The sequence below is a fragment of the Salvelinus sp. IW2-2015 genome, linkage group LG10 (assembly GCF_002910315.2).
Source record: "Salvelinus sp. IW2-2015 linkage group LG10, ASM291031v2, whole genome shotgun sequence".
NCBI classification, from domain to species: domain Eukaryota; kingdom Metazoa; phylum Chordata; class Actinopteri; order Salmoniformes; family Salmonidae; genus Salvelinus; species Salvelinus sp. IW2-2015.
The window spans coordinates 10,887,807-10,906,795 of NC_036850.1; positions in this window are offsets into that span (position 1 = coordinate 10,887,807).

Here is an 18,989-nt window from a genome sequence, read left to right on the forward strand (position 1 = left end):
GATTATAACAGAACTATGCCAAGATGTTCAAAATATTCATAAGTGACAAGCATGGTCAAATAATAATCATGAATAATTTTCAGTTGGCTTTTCATAGCCGATCATTAAGAGTTGAAAATAGCAGGTCTGGGACAGGTGGCGGTTCCATAACCGCAGGCAGAACAGTTGAAACTGGAATAGCAGCAAGGCCAGTGGACTGGGGACAGCAAGGAGTCATCATGCCTGGTAGTCCTGACGTATGGTCCTAGGGGTCGGACCGCAGAGTGAAGGAAGAGCAGCCAACAATGCTCAGCATTTTTAGTCAACAATCATCTCCTTTGTCTTGATCACGTTGAGGGAGAGGTTGATGTCCTGGCCCCACACGGCCAGGTCTCCGACCTCCTCCCTATAGGCTGTCTCATCGTTGTCTGTTGTGTCATCGGCAAATCTATTGATGGTGTTGGAGTCATGCCTGGCCGTGCAGTCATGAGTGAACAGGGAGTACAGGAGGGGACTGAGCACGCACCCCTGAGGGGCCCCTGTGTTGAGGATCAGCGTGGCGGAAGTGTTGTTACCTACCCTTACCACCTGGGGGCGTCACGTCAGGAAGTCCAGGATACAGTTGCAGAAGGAGGTGTTTAGTCCCAGGGTCCTTAGCGTAGTCATGAGCTTTGATGGCACTATGGTGTTGGACACTGAGCTGTAGTCAATGAATAGCATTCTCACATAGGTGTTCCTTTTGTCCAGGTGGGAAAGGGCAGTGTGGAGTGCAATAGAGACTGCATCATCTCTGAATCTGCTGGGGCGGTATGCAAATTGAAGTTGGTCTAGGGTTTCTGGGATGATGGTGTTGATGTGAGCCAGCCTTTCAAAGCACTTCATGGCTACAGATGTTAGTGCTTCGGGTCTGTAGTCATTTAGGCAGGTTACCTTAGTGTTCTTGGGCACAGGCACTTTGGTGGTCTGCTTAAAACATGTTGGTATTACAAACTCGGACAGGGGAAGTTTGAAAATGTCAGTGAAGACACTTGCCAGTTGGTCAGCGCATGCTCGCAGTACACGTCCTGGTAATCCATCTGACCTGTGGCCTTGTGAATGTTGACCTGTTTAAAGGTCTTACTCACATTGGCTGCTGAGAGTGTAATCACACAGTCTTCCCAGATCAGCTGGTGCTCTCATGCATGTTTCAGTGTTATTTGCCCCAGCATAGAAGTAGTTTAGCTTGTCTGGTATGCTCGCGTCACTGGCCAGCTCTTGGCTGTGCTTCCATTTGTAGTCTGTAATGGTTTGCAAGTCCTGACACATCCGACGAGCTTCAGAGTCGGTGTACTACGATTCGATCTTAGTCCTGTATTGACGCTTTGCCTGTTTGATGGTTTGTCAGAGGGCATAACGGGATTTCTTATAAGCTTCCGGGTTAGAGTCCCGCTCCTTGAAAGCGGCAGCTCTAGCCTTTAGCTCAGTGCAGATGCTGCCTGCAATCCATGTCTTCTGGTTGGGGTATGTACGTACGGTCACTGTGGGGACGACGTCATCGATGCACTTATCGATGAAGCCAATGACTGATGTGGTGTACTCCTCATTGCAATCGGAGGTATCCCGGAACAYATTCCAGTCTGKGCTAGCAAAACAGTCCTGTAGCTTAGCATCTGCTTCATCTGACCACTTTTTTATTGATCTAGTCACTGGAGCTTCCTGCTTCAATTTTTGCTTATAAGCAGGAATCAGGAGGATAGAATTATGGTCAGATTTGCCAAATGGAGGGCGAGGGAGAGCTTTGTATGCATCTCTGTGTGTGGAGTATAGGTGGTCCAGAGTTATTTTTCTTCTGGTTGCACATTTAACATGCTGATAGAAATTTGGTAGAACGGATTTAAGTTTCCCTGCATTAWAGTCCCCGGCTACTAGGAGCGCCGCCTGGGTGAACGTTTYCTTKTTTGCTCATGAATACAGCTCATTCAATGATGCCTTTGTGCCAGCCTCTGACTGTGGTGGTATGTTAACAGCTACAAAGAATACAGATGAAAACTCTCTCGGTAGGTAGTGTGGTCCACRGCTTATCATGAGTTACTCTACCTCAGGCGAGCAATAGCTAGAGACATCCTTAGATATCGTGCACCAGCTGTTGTTTACAAAAATGCATAGACTGCTGCCCCTTGTCTTACCAGACGCCGCTGTTCTATCCTGCCGGTACATCGTATAACCAGCCAGCTGTATGTTGATATTGTCGTCGTTCAGCCATGACTCCGTGAAGCATAAGATGTTACAGTTTTTAATGTCCCGTTGGTAGTTTAATCTTCCACATAACTCGACGATTTTATTCTCCAAATATTGCACGTTTGCTAGCAGAATGGAGGGAAGTGGGGGTTTATTCGATCGCCTACGAATTCTCAGATGGCAGCCCGCCCTTTGGCCCCTCTTTCTCCGCCTCCTCTTCACGCAGATCACGGGGATCTGGGCCTGTTCCCGAGGAAGCTGTATATCATTCGTGTCGGGCTCGTCAGAGTCGTGAAAGAAAAAAAAGGATTCCGCTAGTCCGTGGTGAGTAATCACAGTCCTGATGTCTAGAAGTTCTTTTCGGTCATAAGAGATGGTAGCGGCAACATTATGTACAAAATAAGTAACATAAATAAGTTACAAACAAAGAAAATAAACAAACAAAAAAACACAATCGGCTGGGGCCACGTAAAACGTGGCCCCAGCCTTCTTCTCCGGCGCCATCTTACATATCTGTTATTTCATAGTTTTGATGTCTTCACTACTTTTCTACAATGTAGAAAATAGTAAAAAATGAAGAAAAACCCTTGAATGAGTGGGTGTTCTAAAACTTTTGACCGGTAGTGTACATTTTCTGRTTTGTGATCCTCTGTGTGTTTATACAATATATCCATTATCAATATGCATACATTTAGAACAGCATACATGGATAACGGCAATGTTATTCTACATTATTTTTACAGTACATGTAACAACCCCCTCTGCCAAGTTCTGTTGGCTTCCCTTTAGCAGCAGTTTGGTGGTGCTACAGTTCTACCTTACAAAGTAGAGCGGTTGATAATTAATCCTGTCTGGGCCTCCCCAGCCAGGCGGTAGGGTTGGAGGCACAATCGCTTTTGTAAGCTTTGACCACACAAGTCACCACGCCAGCCCTCCTGCAGCAGGGAAACGCCAACTTTGGAGTATTAAGAAAACCAATAGCCTTGTTGACATGAACATGGGAGCCTAACCCCCGCAGCCTCCTCATATGAAGCATTGATTTTTCTGTCTTGGTGCAGCGCTAAAGCCATTCATTCTTTATGGGCAGCAAGACTCACTGGGCCTGGCCCAATTCTCCTCCTCGTTTTCCATCTTACCTTGAGGGTAAAACTTGAGGATTACTCGAACCCCCTCCCCGCCCCAGACATGATTTGTGTTAGGCCTGGATCGTGGGGGTGGGGTGGGGTTGGGGGGGTAAACGTATTGTCTGCTTTGGAATGGGGCTGACCTCCATAACCTTTGGGGGCCAGAGGTCTGTTATTCACAAAGTGGCGGTCTCAGTAGGTAGCGCAGCACTACAACACTCCAGCCTGTGCTCACATGGCCAAATTAATTCAATGATCACCTAAATTCTCTCAGATATACACACACACATGAAACAGACATTCTGTGCATCCACAAACTCTTGTGCTTACATGCATCTATCTCTCTCTCTCTCTCTCTCTCTCTCTCTCTGTCTCTCTCCTAGTTTCAAATATGTTTGAGTATGAATGTTACATTAATATAATTTATCTGAAGTGAACNTTTGCTCATGAATACAGCTCATTCAATGATGCCTTTGTGCCAGCCTCTGACTGTGGTGGTATGTTAACAGCTACAAAGAATACAGATGAAAACTCTCTCGGTAGGTAGTGTGGTCCACRGCTTATCATGAGTTACTCTACCTCAGGCGAGCAATAGCTAGAGACATCCTTAGATATCGTGCACCAGCTGTTGTTTACAAAAATGCATAGACTGCTGCCCCTTGTCTTACCAGACGCCGCTGTTCTATCCTGCCGGTACATCGTATAACCAGCCAGCTGTATGTTGATATTGTCGTCGTTCAGCCATGACTCCGTGAAGCATAAGATGTTACAGTTTTTAATGTCCCGTTGGTAGTTTAATCTTCCACATAACTCGACGATTTTATTCTCCAAATATTGCACGTTTGCTAGCAGAATGGAGGGAAGTGGGGGTTTATTCGATCGCCTACGAATTCTCAGATGGCAGCCCGCCCTTTGGCCCCTCTTTCTCCGCCTCCTCTTCACGCAGATCACGGGGATCTGGGCCTGTTCCCGAGGAAGCTGTATATCATTCGTGTCGGGCTCGTCAGAGTCGTGAAAGAAAAAAAAGGATTCCGCTAGTCCGTGGTGAGTAATCACAGTCCTGATGTCTAGAAGTTCTTTTCGGTCATAAGAGATGGTAGCGGCAACATTATGTACAAAATAAGTAACATAAATAAGTTACAAACAAAGAAAATAAACAAACAAAAAAACACAATCGGCTGGGGCCACGTAAAACGTGGCCCCAGCCTTCTTCTCCGGCGCCATCTTACATATCTGTTATTTCATAGTTTTGATGTCTTCACTACTTTTCTACAATGTAGAAAATAGTAAAAAATGAAGAAAAACCCTTGAATGAGTGGGTGTTCTAAAACTTTTGACCGGTAGTGTACATTTTCTGRTTTGTGATCCTCTGTGTGTTTATACAATATATCCATTATCAATATGCATACATTTAGAACAGCATACATGGATAACGGCAATGTTATTCTACATTATTTTTACAGTACATGTAACAACCCCCTCTGCCAAGTTCTGTTGGCTTCCCTTTAGCAGCAGTTTGGTGGTGCTACAGTTCTACCTTACAAAGTAGAGCGGTTGATAATTAATCCTGTCTGGGCCTCCCCAGCCAGGCGGTAGGGTTGGAGGCACAATCGCTTTTGTAAGCTTTGACCACACAAGTCACCACGCCAGCCCTCCTGCAGCAGGGAAACGCCAACTTTGGAGTATTAAGAAAACCAATAGCCTTGTTGACATGAACATGGGAGCCTAACCCCCGCAGCCTCCTCATATGAAGCATTGATTTTTCTGTCTTGGTGCAGCGCTAAAGCCATTCATTCTTTATGGGCAGCAAGACTCACTGGGCCTGGCCCAATTCTCCTCCTCGTTTTCCATCTTACCTTGAGGGTAAAACTTGAGGATTACTCGAACCCCCTCCCCGCCCCAGACATGATTTGTGTTAGGCCTGGATCGTGGGGGTGGGGTGGGGTTGGGGGGGTAAACGTATTGTCTGCTTTGGAATGGGGCTGACCTCCATAACCTTTGGGGGCCAGAGGTCTGTTATTCACAAAGTGGCGGTCTCAGTAGGTAGCGCAGCACTACAACACTCCAGCCTGTGCTCACATGGCCAAATTAATTCAATGATCACCTAAATTCTCTCAGATATACACACACACATGAAACAGACATTCTGTGCATCCACAAACTCTTGTGCTTACATGCATCTATCTCTCTCTCTCTCTCTCTCTCTCTCTCTCTGTCTCTCTCCTAGTTTCAAATATGTTTGAGTATGAATGTTACATTAATATAATTTATCTGAAGTGAACATCTTTGTTTCAATAACAGTCCTGAAGTAGTTTAAATCACTAGATAAATAATGCATGTATCGGCTGTAACAGTCTTTCCCAGTTTTCTTCTTGAGCCGTGCGGCGCATGGCATATGGCAGCTTTGAGTTCTCTTTCAGTGGCAGAAAAAAAGCATTAAAGAGATTTGAAGTGATTGGCGGGCACTGAGGGCCCTAGGCCACACATTTAAATACTAATCTCCTTTCAATCACATTACAGGCACAAGTCATTTCTATAAATGAAAGGGTCATAAACTCAGAATTTAAACCTAAGTTTGTCTTTGTTTAGTTTGTTCAATTCTGGCGGTGCTCCGTTGACTGTAGTTTCTAGTCCAATTAAATCTTGATAAGGAAGATGGTTTCCATTATTAACCAGAGCACACACACTTTATTTTCTTCATAGTAATGTCTGGAGGTGTTAGTTTGCATCAGAATCCTCAGTGTGCTAGAAAATGCATGGTTCCTTATTACGTTTGAAAATGAGAGGTGAAAACTGGTAGGAAGAACCTGAGAGAAGGGCAAGGAATTTGTGTAAACAAAGTAATAAGTCTTTCAAGGGTTGATTAACCAAGCCCACAAAGAGAAATTCAGAATATATATAATTATTTGGACTGTCATACAGAGGCGAATGTATTTGACAAGATCCGTATGAGATATGATGCAATAACAGAATATATTAAATAGGGAAAAAAATTGCTTGGCTTGAATAGCAGTAGGACATTAGGGAAGGAACGATATTAGAACAACGCAATTATAACGCTTTCCCCAGGACACGCTGCTAGCGTTTCTGATGCATTAGTGGGCCTTAGCTAACAAATATATTTTTTTTTATAGTGCAGCAGATTTTCAAAGCACCAGTTGTACCCAATATCATTAAATATGTATATAACTTTCCTTCAACGTGACAAGTGTTTGGTCGTAGAGAAGATGTGCCGTTAGCTGGGAAGAGAAGAATCTTGCTGTTTTATTTTGTTTGCTCTCCCTCTTGCTCCCCCCTCTCTCTATTTCTCCMTCTCTTTCTCTGGTACAGTGTGCTCTCTGTTTTCTTCTCTCTCTCCCACTGTCTTTCAGCCTTTTCTCCAGCCATCAACTCTCCAGCTGAAAGATGTACCCATTACAGAGTGGCAGTTTGACACACAATGACCTGTCAGAACATTCATCTCGAAATGTTTTACTTTAGCAGGGAGCAAAAACTGAGCAGAAAATAAGCAAGTTGTTTCAAGGCCTTGGAATAAGATCAAAGACTCGCTGGCACCCACTGACACTGGACCTTTGATTTACAGTGGATCTGTCAAATGGTGATTAGACTGGGCAAGTGCTTAAAAACCTGAGCATTCACCGCTGCAACAGCAACCCCATTCCACCATTATAACCCACAGCCCAAAACTGTCAGCAAACAACATACATTGTTCTTGTCAGAATTCAGCTGTCTACAAACACTATAGTGTGTTGGTGGTTGAGTTGTTAAACAGGCCTACAAAGTTACTTCCCGGAAGTAGTACACAGAGAAATATAGACATTTTGAAATGTGGCAAATAAAACGCAAAAGTGTGACTGTTAGTAATGTGTTCACCAGAATACCATTTGCCTGACCCTCAATAAAGATTGACATGATTAACTATCAGTTTGCTTTGGGACGTTCTGGCTCGGACAAGGCTTACTTGTCAAAACACTATCACAGATTATTGTGAATTAAACACAATTTACTTCTTAAAAATGTGTAACAGGCATGTGAAAAAGTCATTATACACTGCTCAAAAAAATTAAGGGAACACTAAAATAACACATCCTAGATCTGAATGAATTAAATATTCTTATTAAATACTTTTTTCTTTACATAGTTGAATGTGCTGACAACAAAATCACACAAAAATGATCAATGGAAATCAAATTTATCAACCCATGGAGGTCTGGATTTGGAGTCACACTCAAAATGAAAGTGGAAAACCACACTACAGGCTGATCCAACTTTGATGTAATGTCCTTAAAACAAGTCAAAATGAGGCTCAGTAGTGTTGTGGGCTCCACGTCCTGTATACCTCCCTACAACGCTGGGCCTGCTCCTGGATGAGGTGGCGGATGGTCTCTTGAGGGTTCTCTCAGACCTGGACTAAAGCATCCGCCAACTCCTGGACAGTCTGTGGTGCAACGTTGCGTTGTGGATGAGCGAGACATGATGTCCCAGATGTGCTCAATTGGATTCAGGTCGTGGAACGGCGGGCAGTCCATGATCAATGCCTTCCTCTTGCAGGAACTGCTGACACACTTCAGCCACATGAGGTCTAGCATTGTCTGCATTAAGGAACCAGGGCCAACCGCACCAGCATATGGTCTCACAAGGGTCTGGGATTCATCTCGGTACCTAATGGCGTCAGACCTCTGGCGAGCCCATGGGGCTGTGCGGCCCCCAAAGAAATGCACCCACACCATGACTGACCCACGCCCAACGGTCTGCTGGAGATGTTGCAGGCAGCAGAACATTCTCCACGGCGTCTCCAGACTCTGTCACGTCTGTCACATGTGCTCAGTGTGAACCTGCTTTCATCTGTGAAGGCACAGGCGCCAGTGGCAAATTTGCAACTTGGTGTTCTCTGGCAAAATGCCAAACGTCCTGCACGGTGTTGGGCTGTAAGCACAACCCACCTGTGACGGGCGGCCTCATACACCCTCATGAGTCTGTTTCTGACGTTTGAGCAGACACATGCACATTTGTGGCCTGCTGGAGGTCATTTTGCGGCTCTGGCAGTGCTTCCTGCTCCTCCTTGCACAAAGGCGAGGTAGCGGTCCGCTGCTGGGTTGTTGCCCTCCTATGGCTCCTCCACGTCTCCTGATGTACTGGCTGTCTCCTGGTAGCGCCTCCATGCTCTGGACACTACGCTGACAGACACAGCAAACTTCTTGCCAACGTCGCATGATTCCCCTGGATGAGCTGCACTACCTGAGCCACTTGTGTGGTGGTTGTAGACTCCGTTCATGCTACCACTAGAGTGAAAGCACCGCCAGCATTCAAAAGTGACCAAAACATCAGTGGTCACCACCTGCAGAACCACTCCTTTATTGGGGGTGTCTTGCTAATTGCCTATAATTTCCACCTGTTGTCTATTCCATTTGCACAACAGCATGTGAAATGTATTGTCAATCAGTGTTGCTTCCTAAGTGGACAGTTTGATTTCACAGAAGTGTGATTGACTTGGAGTTACATTGTGTTGTTTAAGTGTTCCCTTTATTTTTTTGAGCAGTGTATTTTACGTCTGCTACACAATTTTCTACATACCGCATTCGTGTCCAGTACACCATTTTTCGTGTCCACCATATGATTGTATCCATAAAGCATTTGTGTTTAGTACACAATTTTCTGTTGTGGCTAACGTTAGCTAGGTTAGCTACTTGGCTAACGTTATCTAGGCTAGGTGTTAAGTTTAGAGTTAGGGGTTAAGGTTAGTCGTAAAGGTTAGGTATGAGGGTTAGGGAACATGATAGCTAAGTAGTTAAAAAGTAGCAAGTAGTTGCAAAGTTGCTAATTAGATAAAATGCTATTTAGAAAAGTTGTCCATCATGTGATTCGGACACGTAACGTTTGGTTGCTAGACCTTTGCATTATGCATCCACCCATCCTCCCCGATCAATCTCCCTCCTATCGTTTCTGTCTTAAGTAACCTATTGCCTTCATCCTTGATTGAAATTCACTGTACACAAACTCTTACAAAAAAAGATTGCAGATTTGAAACTGCAGTAAAAGTGCAGTGACTGTGGTATTTTGGACACAGTAATTGCAGAATAACTGCTGTGATCAGAGGTTGAACTTCAGTTATACTGCAATTAAAACAAGATGGCGCCGACAGAGATGGTGGCCTCGCTTCAGGTCCTTAGGAAACTATGCAGTTATTTGTTTTTTATGTATTCATTTAAGTATTATTTCTTACAGCCGGGAAGAACTATTGGATATAAAAGTGATGTCAACTTATCAACATCACGACCAGGAATACGTCTTTTCCGAAGTGGATCCTTTGTTCGGACCTCCACCCTGGACATGGGATCTTATCCCAGAGGCTGACCCAAAACAACGTGGTTGCCGCAGGAGAGGCAGACAGTGAGGCCTACTGGTCAGACTCAGAAGGCGAGCACACCATCCACCGCTCCCAAGCATATTACTCGCCAATGTCCGATCTCTAGATAATAAGGTGGACGAAATTAAGGCACGAGTTGTCTTCCAGAGAGACATCAGAGATTGTAACATTCTYTGTTTCACAGAAACATGGCTCACTCGGGATATGTTGTCAGAGTCGGTACAGCCACCTGGTTTCTTCACGCATCGTGCCGACAGAAACAAACATCTCTCTGGTAAGAAGAAGGGAGGAGGTGTATGCCTTATGATATAGACTCATGGTGTAATCACAACACCATACAGGAACTCAAGTCATTTTGTTCACCTGACCTAGAATTCCTTACAATCAAATGCCGACCTCATTATCTTCCAAGAGAATTCCMCCCAAGCAGATACCTCGTCGRCCCTGAAAGAACTTCACTGGACTCTATGTAAACTGGAAACCATACATCCTGAGGCTGCATTTGTCTAATGTCTAATGTTTTCCACTTTCTGGAATTGATTGAATATTGGCCTAGTACCAAAATACATCTTCTTATATGATATACCCACAGGTTAGTGTTTAGAACGTTATTGGTTTAAACATGGGAATGATGTAAATCCCCTACCTGTGCATTTTGAGTTCATAATGGCTGTGCTGAGCACATGATGTGAGTAGTGTGGGTTCAGGTGTCATGTTCTCCAGAGCCCCCTTCACTCTTTATTGAGTCTTATGGAGACTTGATTCACATGTGATGCTGGTCATCAGTCACYGCCCACGCCTTGTCCACGGACTGTTTGTGTCTCTCGTCTGCGGCCCCACATACAGCAACTCCTCCCACAGTGTGCCATGCACCGATTCCCTAACCTAACAACCAAAAGGCTCTGTGTCATTTCATGGAGAAAACAACTGACCACACATTTTACCATAGAATAGGCTACACATCCCCAGAGAATAAGAGATTAAGCAATGATAGAGCTGGTTTCTTTGTTCTTAGTGGTACACATTGCCAAGTGTGATTTCAAAAAAGTGCAGTGCTGGCATCTTCTTCTTTTTTTAAAGAATGTCTTTCGAAATACATATTTTCTTGAGCTGCGTATTTCCCCCAAGCATGCTGTGATACAAATGTACATTGCGTTTTCTCTCACTGTAACAGAGTTTGGACGGTAGGGGCTATCGGAGTTCTTTAGGATGAATATCCCGGGGCAGGCCCTATCTGAAATATGCAGTGCCCAGCATGTTTWAAAAAAAATAACGAATTGTGTCTTCCTTGAGTCGTGCATCTCCCAAAGCGTTCCTGTGATCAACATCTGCATCMCGTTCCCACTGTGTACAGGAAAAGTAAAMTAGCAAACAGAACAATCTATTGTGCTGCAGGTTCAGTTCGGTGTCTGATTAAAAATGCAAGCCGTGATATTCCACGGTGGAGAGAAACAAACGCACTGCAGGGCATTGCACTCTAAAGAATCAGCGCAATGCAAATAGAACCAACGTGAGTGGAACTGTTTAACATCCTGTCCCGGCACATACTCAGTGGGGATTACTGCRTAAAACATCCCCAAAGATTATACTGGTATTTTATTGCATTTAACTATTCAAATGCCATGTGCAGATCTCTGCTTGTAGTTTGTTATTATCTGAAGAGCCCTTTCATATGATAAGTGGCTTGCTGTCAATTACTTTAATCTTTCTTCGCTGACACTTTTTCTTATTGTCTTGCTTTAATGTTAACAGAGTGATCACGCCAGCATGAAGAATAAAGTTCCTTAGTTTGAGCTGTATAATAACCAGGACCATTGTGTATCTCAGAGCACCTCATTAAACTATCATTTTATACCACAGTGACCTCAAAACTATTGACTAAGAAATCAATGACTCCGAGTTAATCATATCACTTGCATAATTCCCTGTGCTAAACCGCATCAAGCGCTCTGTTCGCAGATGGGGAGGATAGACACAGACAAAAATAACTGTTTACAGTGGATAAATTGTTGATTCTGCATGACAGAACCCTACACCTTAATCATAATGTTGGTAAAATCCAATTTTACATTAACAAATTAACGTGAAATGTGCTCTTGAATTAAGATGCCATGCCGGTAAATAAAGAATTGTAAAAAATGTGGCGCTTGAAAGTAGCATTAAAGCTCCCGCTGTCGAGTGTCGACAAACTGCTCTTTCAAAGCCCTTCTAAGTGAATTACGTGTACGCTTTGAGAAGGCCGTTTTCCCCCAGCAGGCCACTGAACCTTTTCTACCCCGTATGCACCAGCAAACATGCTGATACAATTTAAAGGTCATGTTCTTTTCCTGCTGACAGGGGCCTTCCAAAACTTTGATGAGGGGGTCCCTCCAAAGGATAGCACTGTAGCACGGGCCGCTTTACGAAAAAGGAATTAAGCTTTGCATCAAGCTGGTGTCAGGTCAATCATGCAAACTGATTCGAAATCTAAGTAACAGACCAAACTGTGGTGCGATATGATGGACACACTGTAAGCTCTGGCAATGAAAACAATGAACGACTGGTTTCTGGCATAGGCAGTAATAATACATGAACATACAGTAGCAAGCGGAGGGGTGGCCGTTAGGGACGGGTGTGATATTAAATGTTACAAATGCTTAGAGATCTCTGTTTCATATTGTCTTGATTTCATTTGACTGCTGTCAGAATTATTTCATATTGAGAGCTAAAACCCATTTGGCAAACATCACCTCAGGGTTGAGATAGTTTAGGATCCATCCATGAATATTTATTTCAAGAGGAATTCTGAAGATATTTAACCGTTCTCCAAAGGGGAGTAATGAAATGCACGGTAACATTATTCTGCTAGGTTTTTACAATGTATTTTAACAACCTGCCAGACGCATTCAGAAATAATGTCTTCCACAGTGCTAGGCTTTAAGGTTAGGAGACGTAAAGGGTAGAGTAACTTGTGATGTGTGTGTATGGATGTGTTGTATGCGTGTGTTGTCTGTGTGTGTCTATAGTGGATGACTCTCAGTAGACAGTTCCTCTCCACTCTCTTGTTTTAAAAGGCAACAATAATAGCCAGTAAGGACGGCCTTAAGAGACTCTGGCATGTTGATGCCTGACGCACAAAGGTCATTGATTTCAGGGCCTTATCCTTTTTTAACAATTCGTCTGGATTTTGGCATTTTGTGAACACACACAGGACAGCTCTCCGACAAGCCGACCTTGACAGCGAATTGGAAAAATAAACCTTCAATTTAGCCCTCTCCTCTCTCTGCGCGCCTGCCCGGCAGCCCGTCCCACCGGGAGCCTTCACCTATCCATATCGTTCAACCACCGGTTCAACTTCCCTGCGCCGGCATGTCGGCAAGCTGCCCTGAGCCTGTGACAAACACAGCCTTAAAGATAAGCTAACAGCCCTCTCGCTCCAGTCAAAGTCAATCCTGCCCGCATTGAGAATGTAATGCCAATTCCATCTCTCAACCCGTCCATCCGAGGATTCCTCTCTTTGACCCCCCCCCCCTCCAACTATCACCACCATCTTCCCAACCCACAAACACATACACATGTTCACCCCCCTCCCCAGTCGACCCATCAGCCCCCTCCCTGATCTCCCCCTCCCAGGAGGCAACGGGAGTGGAGCACACTCCATAACAGGTAATGACGTGGCATTTAATGATACTGTCCAAGTGATCCGGGCCTTGCAGACAAGTAATGCCCGACCCGCGTAGCGCAGATAAGCATGGCTGAGCGTTCCTCCAGACTGCGGCAGCAGCAATACTGTATCTCTCACTGGCCCTGTCACCAGATACGATGTGACATATGCGCCGCCGCTCCCGCCTGGCATCTCCTATACTTTGGGGAAAAGAGCATTTTCTGATATAAGTAACCTACCAAAGTGTGTGTGAGACAAGGGTGGCACTGAGAAGGAGCGGGGGGGGGGAGAGGAGAGGTGAGAGAGAAGGAAGGAAGGAAGGAAGAGAGAGAGAGAAGGAAGGTGGGCAAAAACCACTACCTCTACCTGTGATGGAGTTAAGAATCACAGCCCTCTTTTATAGTTCTTGCACTCTGCGTTTTGGAATTAGGCACCATCCAAAGAGAAGTCCTTAATCTGGGCTGGCACATTGGACTGCCGGCGGAGAGGAAACGTCTCAGAGTGATGGATAAGGTTAAAAGAGCCATGGTTCTGATCATTTGCTATAGCTATAATGGCGGTAAAGAGCGGACAGAGAGAGTAAGGGCAAGGGGGAAATACTAGAGGAGCCATTTGCATCTTTCATGGAGAGTGTGCTGGAGACAAGAGAGCAGGAGTGTGTCTGACAGCCTTCTCCATCTGATGGGCCTGTAAAATACCGTATTCATTTAGGATCCTCTTCCCACTCTGTTAGACATACTGTACTGCAGAGAGGGGGGTTGGGGTGTGAGAGAGAGGGGAGACAGAGAAAATAGGAAAGAGTAAAAGAGAATGAGAGAAAGCTTGAGAGAATTATTGATCAGGTAGTTTGTATTATACTGAACAAAAATATAAAAACAACAATTTCAAAGATTGTACTGAGTTACAGTTCATATAAGGAAATCAGTCAGTTGAAATAAATTCATTAGGCCCTAATCTATAGATTTCACATGACTTTAGAGACAGGTCCACCCACTGGGGAGTCAGGCCCAGCCAATCAGAATGAGTTTTTCCCCACAAAAGGACTTTATTAGAGACAGAAATACTTCTCAGATTATCTTGGCAAAGGAGAAATGCTCAGTAACAGTTGTACTCGTAATTTGAGAGAAATTATATTTTTGTGTGTATGGAACATTTAAGCTCATAAAAAATGGCTCCAACACTTTACATATTGTGTTTATATTTTTGTTTCAGTATAAAACTGTAGGGCTGGCTATATAAGTGAAGTGGGGCTATAATTGCAAATATTGAAATCAGACAGTGTTTTCTTTAGGACACATTGTTTTTGGGCACAGTGAGGCATTAACCATGCACATTTTTGGTGCATAATACACCGATAGCTGAAAAACATTATCTTACAATCTGTCGTCCACATGCACATGGAGATGAGTGATAAAATATTACTTAAAAGGACATGTGTGCATGCGCACAAACACATGCACACATTCTCTCTGACCCTCCCGCACGTTCCCATAGAGCCCGAGCCCCCGGTGTATGGTGTGGATTCATCTCCTGGCAGACAGACTGTGTTGGAGTGGATCAGGGAACCAACCGGCTGTGTTTCAGACAGCGCTAATGACACCTCCAGACATAAAAGCAAGAAAATCAAGCAAATACTCCCCGGCTGTGATAATGAGTGTCTGTGCTTAAAACAGTGTCAAAAGGAGGAAAATACATGCCGGCAACTTAATCGTGTAATCAGAGTGAACCTACAATATCTTATAATCAACCTTTATGCAGTGCTAATAGGTACATTTCTGTTCTCGCCTTACTTTGATTCATTCAGCAGCTGACTCTACCTTTTCAACTTTTGAAAGAGAAAGAGATACAGAGAGAGTAAAGGTGTGTCTGTGTTTCTGTGTTATCTCACTGACATTGATCAGAACCCACCGTAATGTAGTCTTTCTATGGTTTCTGTGTTTCCTCTCCCTGTGTAGAGCAGGTGAGACTCACCCTGGTGTCTCCAAGCCCCTCAGGGCTGCCTAAGGCTTGCCTGGAGTGCCTGTTCTTACATAGCCTCGGAAATCAGACATGAACACACACACACACACACACACACACACACACACACACACACACACACACACACCACACACACACCACACATCACACACACACACACACACCACCACACCACACACACACACACACACACACACACACACACACAACACACAGAGCAACTGGAGTTGACCCTGCAGCAATAAACACACACTTGTGCTACACCCCATGCAAAAACACATACTGTACACTACCGGTCAAAGTTTAGAACACTTACTCATTCAAGGGTTTTTCTTTATTTTTACTATTTTCTACATTGTAGAATAATAGTGAAGACATCACAACTATTAAATAACACATATGGAATCATGTAGTAACCAGAAAAGTGTTAAACAAATCAAAATATATGTTATATTTGAGATTCTTCAAATAGCCACCCTTTGCCTTGATGACAGCTTTACACACTCTCGGCATTCTCTCAACCAGCTTCCCCTGGAATGCTTTTCCAACAGTTTTGAAGGAGTTCCCACAAATGCTGAGCACTTGTTGGCTGCTTTTCCTTCACTCTGCGGTCCGACTCATCCCAAATCATCTCAATTTGGTTGAAGTCGGGGGATTGTGGAGGCCAGGTCATCTGATTCAGCACTCCATCACTCTCCTTCTTGGTAAAATAGACGTTACACAGCTTGGAGGTGTGTTGGTTCATTGTCATGTTGAAAAACAAATGATAGTCCCACTAAGATGGGATGGCGTATTGCTGCAGAATGCTGTGGTACCCATTCTGGTTAAGTGTGTCTTGAATTCTAAATAAATCACAGACAGTGTCACCAGCAAAGCTCCCCCACACCATAACACCTCCTCCTCCATTCTTTACGATGGGATATATACATGCAGAGATCATCCGTTCACCCACACCATATCTCACAAAGACATGGCGGTTGGAACCAATTTGGACTCCAGACCAAAGGACACATTTCCACCGGTCTAATGTCCATTGCTCTTGTTTCTTGGCCCAAGCAAGTCTCTTCTTATTATTGATGTCCTTTAGTAGTGGTTTCGACCATAATGGGCTGATTCACACAGTCTCCTCTGAACAGTTGATGTTGAGATGTGTCTGTTACTTGAACTCTGTTAATTATTTATTTGGGCTGCAATTTCCGAGGCTGGTAACTCTAATGAACTTATCCTCTGCAGCAGAGGTAACTCTGGGTCTTCCATTCCTGTGACGGTCCGCATGAGAGTCAGTTTCATCATTTCGCTTGATGGTTTTTGCGACTACGCTTGAAGAAACGTTCAAAGTTYTTGAAATGTTCCGTATTGACTGACCTTCATGTTTTAAAGTAATGATGGACTGTCGTTTCTCTTTGCTTATTTGAGCTGTTCTTGCCATAATATGGACTTGGTATTTTACCAACTAGGGCTATATTCTGTTTACTGTATCTTCTGCTAGCTGTATATGWACATGTATTCTGTATCTTCTGCTATCTTTTAAGAAGGCACACCTGTTAATTGAAATGCATTCCAGGTGACTACCACATGAAGCTGGTTGAGAGAATGCCAAGAGTGTGCAAAGCTGTCATCAAGGCAAAGGGTGGCTATTTGAACAGTCTCAAATATAAAATATATTTTGATTTGTTTAACCTTTCAACATGTATTAACACACRGGTGTGATCATTCTACAGTGGTCCCTGCAGCGTACACTCAAACTTGTGTGATTAGTATGCTCATTTAGAACGTCCAGTTTAGATTAATGCAACAATCAGCATTTGAGCTGACCACATAGTTTTTTCAAAGAAACATTTTGCACAAACACAGTCCCTACAAAGTTATGTCCAGAATGTGGCCAGTTCATTTTTGGATGCGACATTCACAGAAGTAGCTACAGCATAACACTATCATCCAAACCTGAAAATGTAGGCTACATTTGTCCTAGCGCTGAGGAAAGATTAACGTAACACAAGCGGCCATATTTTTATAACTCTCGGCTGACAGAAACTACAATATGAATTAGCTAATAGCAAGTGCTATTTATGAATGCTAAGCTATTTGCCAGCTATGTGTGGYGCCATGCTTGTTGACATTRTATAATGCATTCTGTCAGACCAAAGATGTTATAATGAGGTGAAGGAATGGTTCACTCATCTTTCAGTTAAACTTCCGGAAGTGAATGAAGGGAAGTGAGGACACACCCCTATCAAAATGCATACTATAAACAGACCAAACTCATCTTGTCTCCTCTTATTATCTTTGGTTGATGTGAAAAAACAAACATGGCGGCGCGCACAAACTACCTATCGTCGGATTACTTTCGATTTCTAGAAAGTGTTTTACTCAATTATTTCATTCAATAGTGAGCTCACCTGTGATGTGATTATTAGCTCATCAGTACAACCTTCAAAATAGTATTTTACACACATCATACAGCAGGTGTCCATTGCAATCTATGAAATAATCGGAATGCAATATTTGTCACCAGTACTTGAAAACATGTGAATAAAACTGTAAATACATTATGCTCATACATACATGCGTAGATATATACTGTATGTGCCCACAGTAGAAACGACAACACGATGTACAGAAAATAAGGAATGATTGGAATGCACACATGTCCAAAGTTATGTTGTGTAAGGAAAACAACAAGGCAATGCGAGCGCCAGCCAGGAAATGTTCCAATTCATTCAAGACTGCGCAAATATCTGCATGCTTGATCTGTGCAAACATTGGTGAAGTGCGTGGGCTCTCCTCAAAGAGAGAAGATTGTACGGCTCAGTAAAGCCTAGCAGGCAGCCAGTGTTAACTGTCCTGTTGCATAATAATCACTTTTTGGAGTGCATTCTGACCAGTAGTGTACATATCACAGACAGACAAGAGCTGTGTTCGAATACTCATACTAACAGCACTAACCATACTATTTGTTATGTAAATTGACTATGTAGTATGCTTATTGGTCATAGCATGGATATAGTTAGTATGCCAAAAGTTTGCGGATGTCGTACTACATTTGGCAATATACAAAGTATATAAGCAGTGGACACTCTTTCCGTGCTTTTGGGGCCTATAATGCAATTCTTCAGAAAATGAGCATGGCTTCACAACATTATGAATTAAAATGGGGAAAATATGCAGCCAAAGTCTGACGAGAGCAGATAAATATTAATTGCTTAAACTAATTATGACAAATGTTAAGAAAATGTTGAGCATTGTAATAAAGTAATGCCTTTTGTTAGCTATGCTAGCCTTATGAACTGGAAAGCATCATTACAGCAGTACTTGTATGTTAGCTAGCTACCGTCCTAATGTTAGTTGGCTACTTATACATCAAACTTGCCAGTATATTATCTATATGCTATCTAACTAACTACCCAACGTTTAATGACTTGATTATTCACGTCATTCTTAGCTAAGCTAAGTGGTGTAGTGCTTGTGCGTTCTCAATGGACATTGTCAATGAAGTCGTAAGATGTCTAGCTAGTAATTTGTTAGCTTTGCTAACAAGCTAGCAAGAGGTTGCATATCAACAGTATCAACTTCTGTTAGACAGGAAAAGCGCTAGTACACTCAACTGAAAAATGACCATTCGTTTACAGTATACTAAAATGAACTAATAGTATATAGTATGTAGTATATACTCATAAAG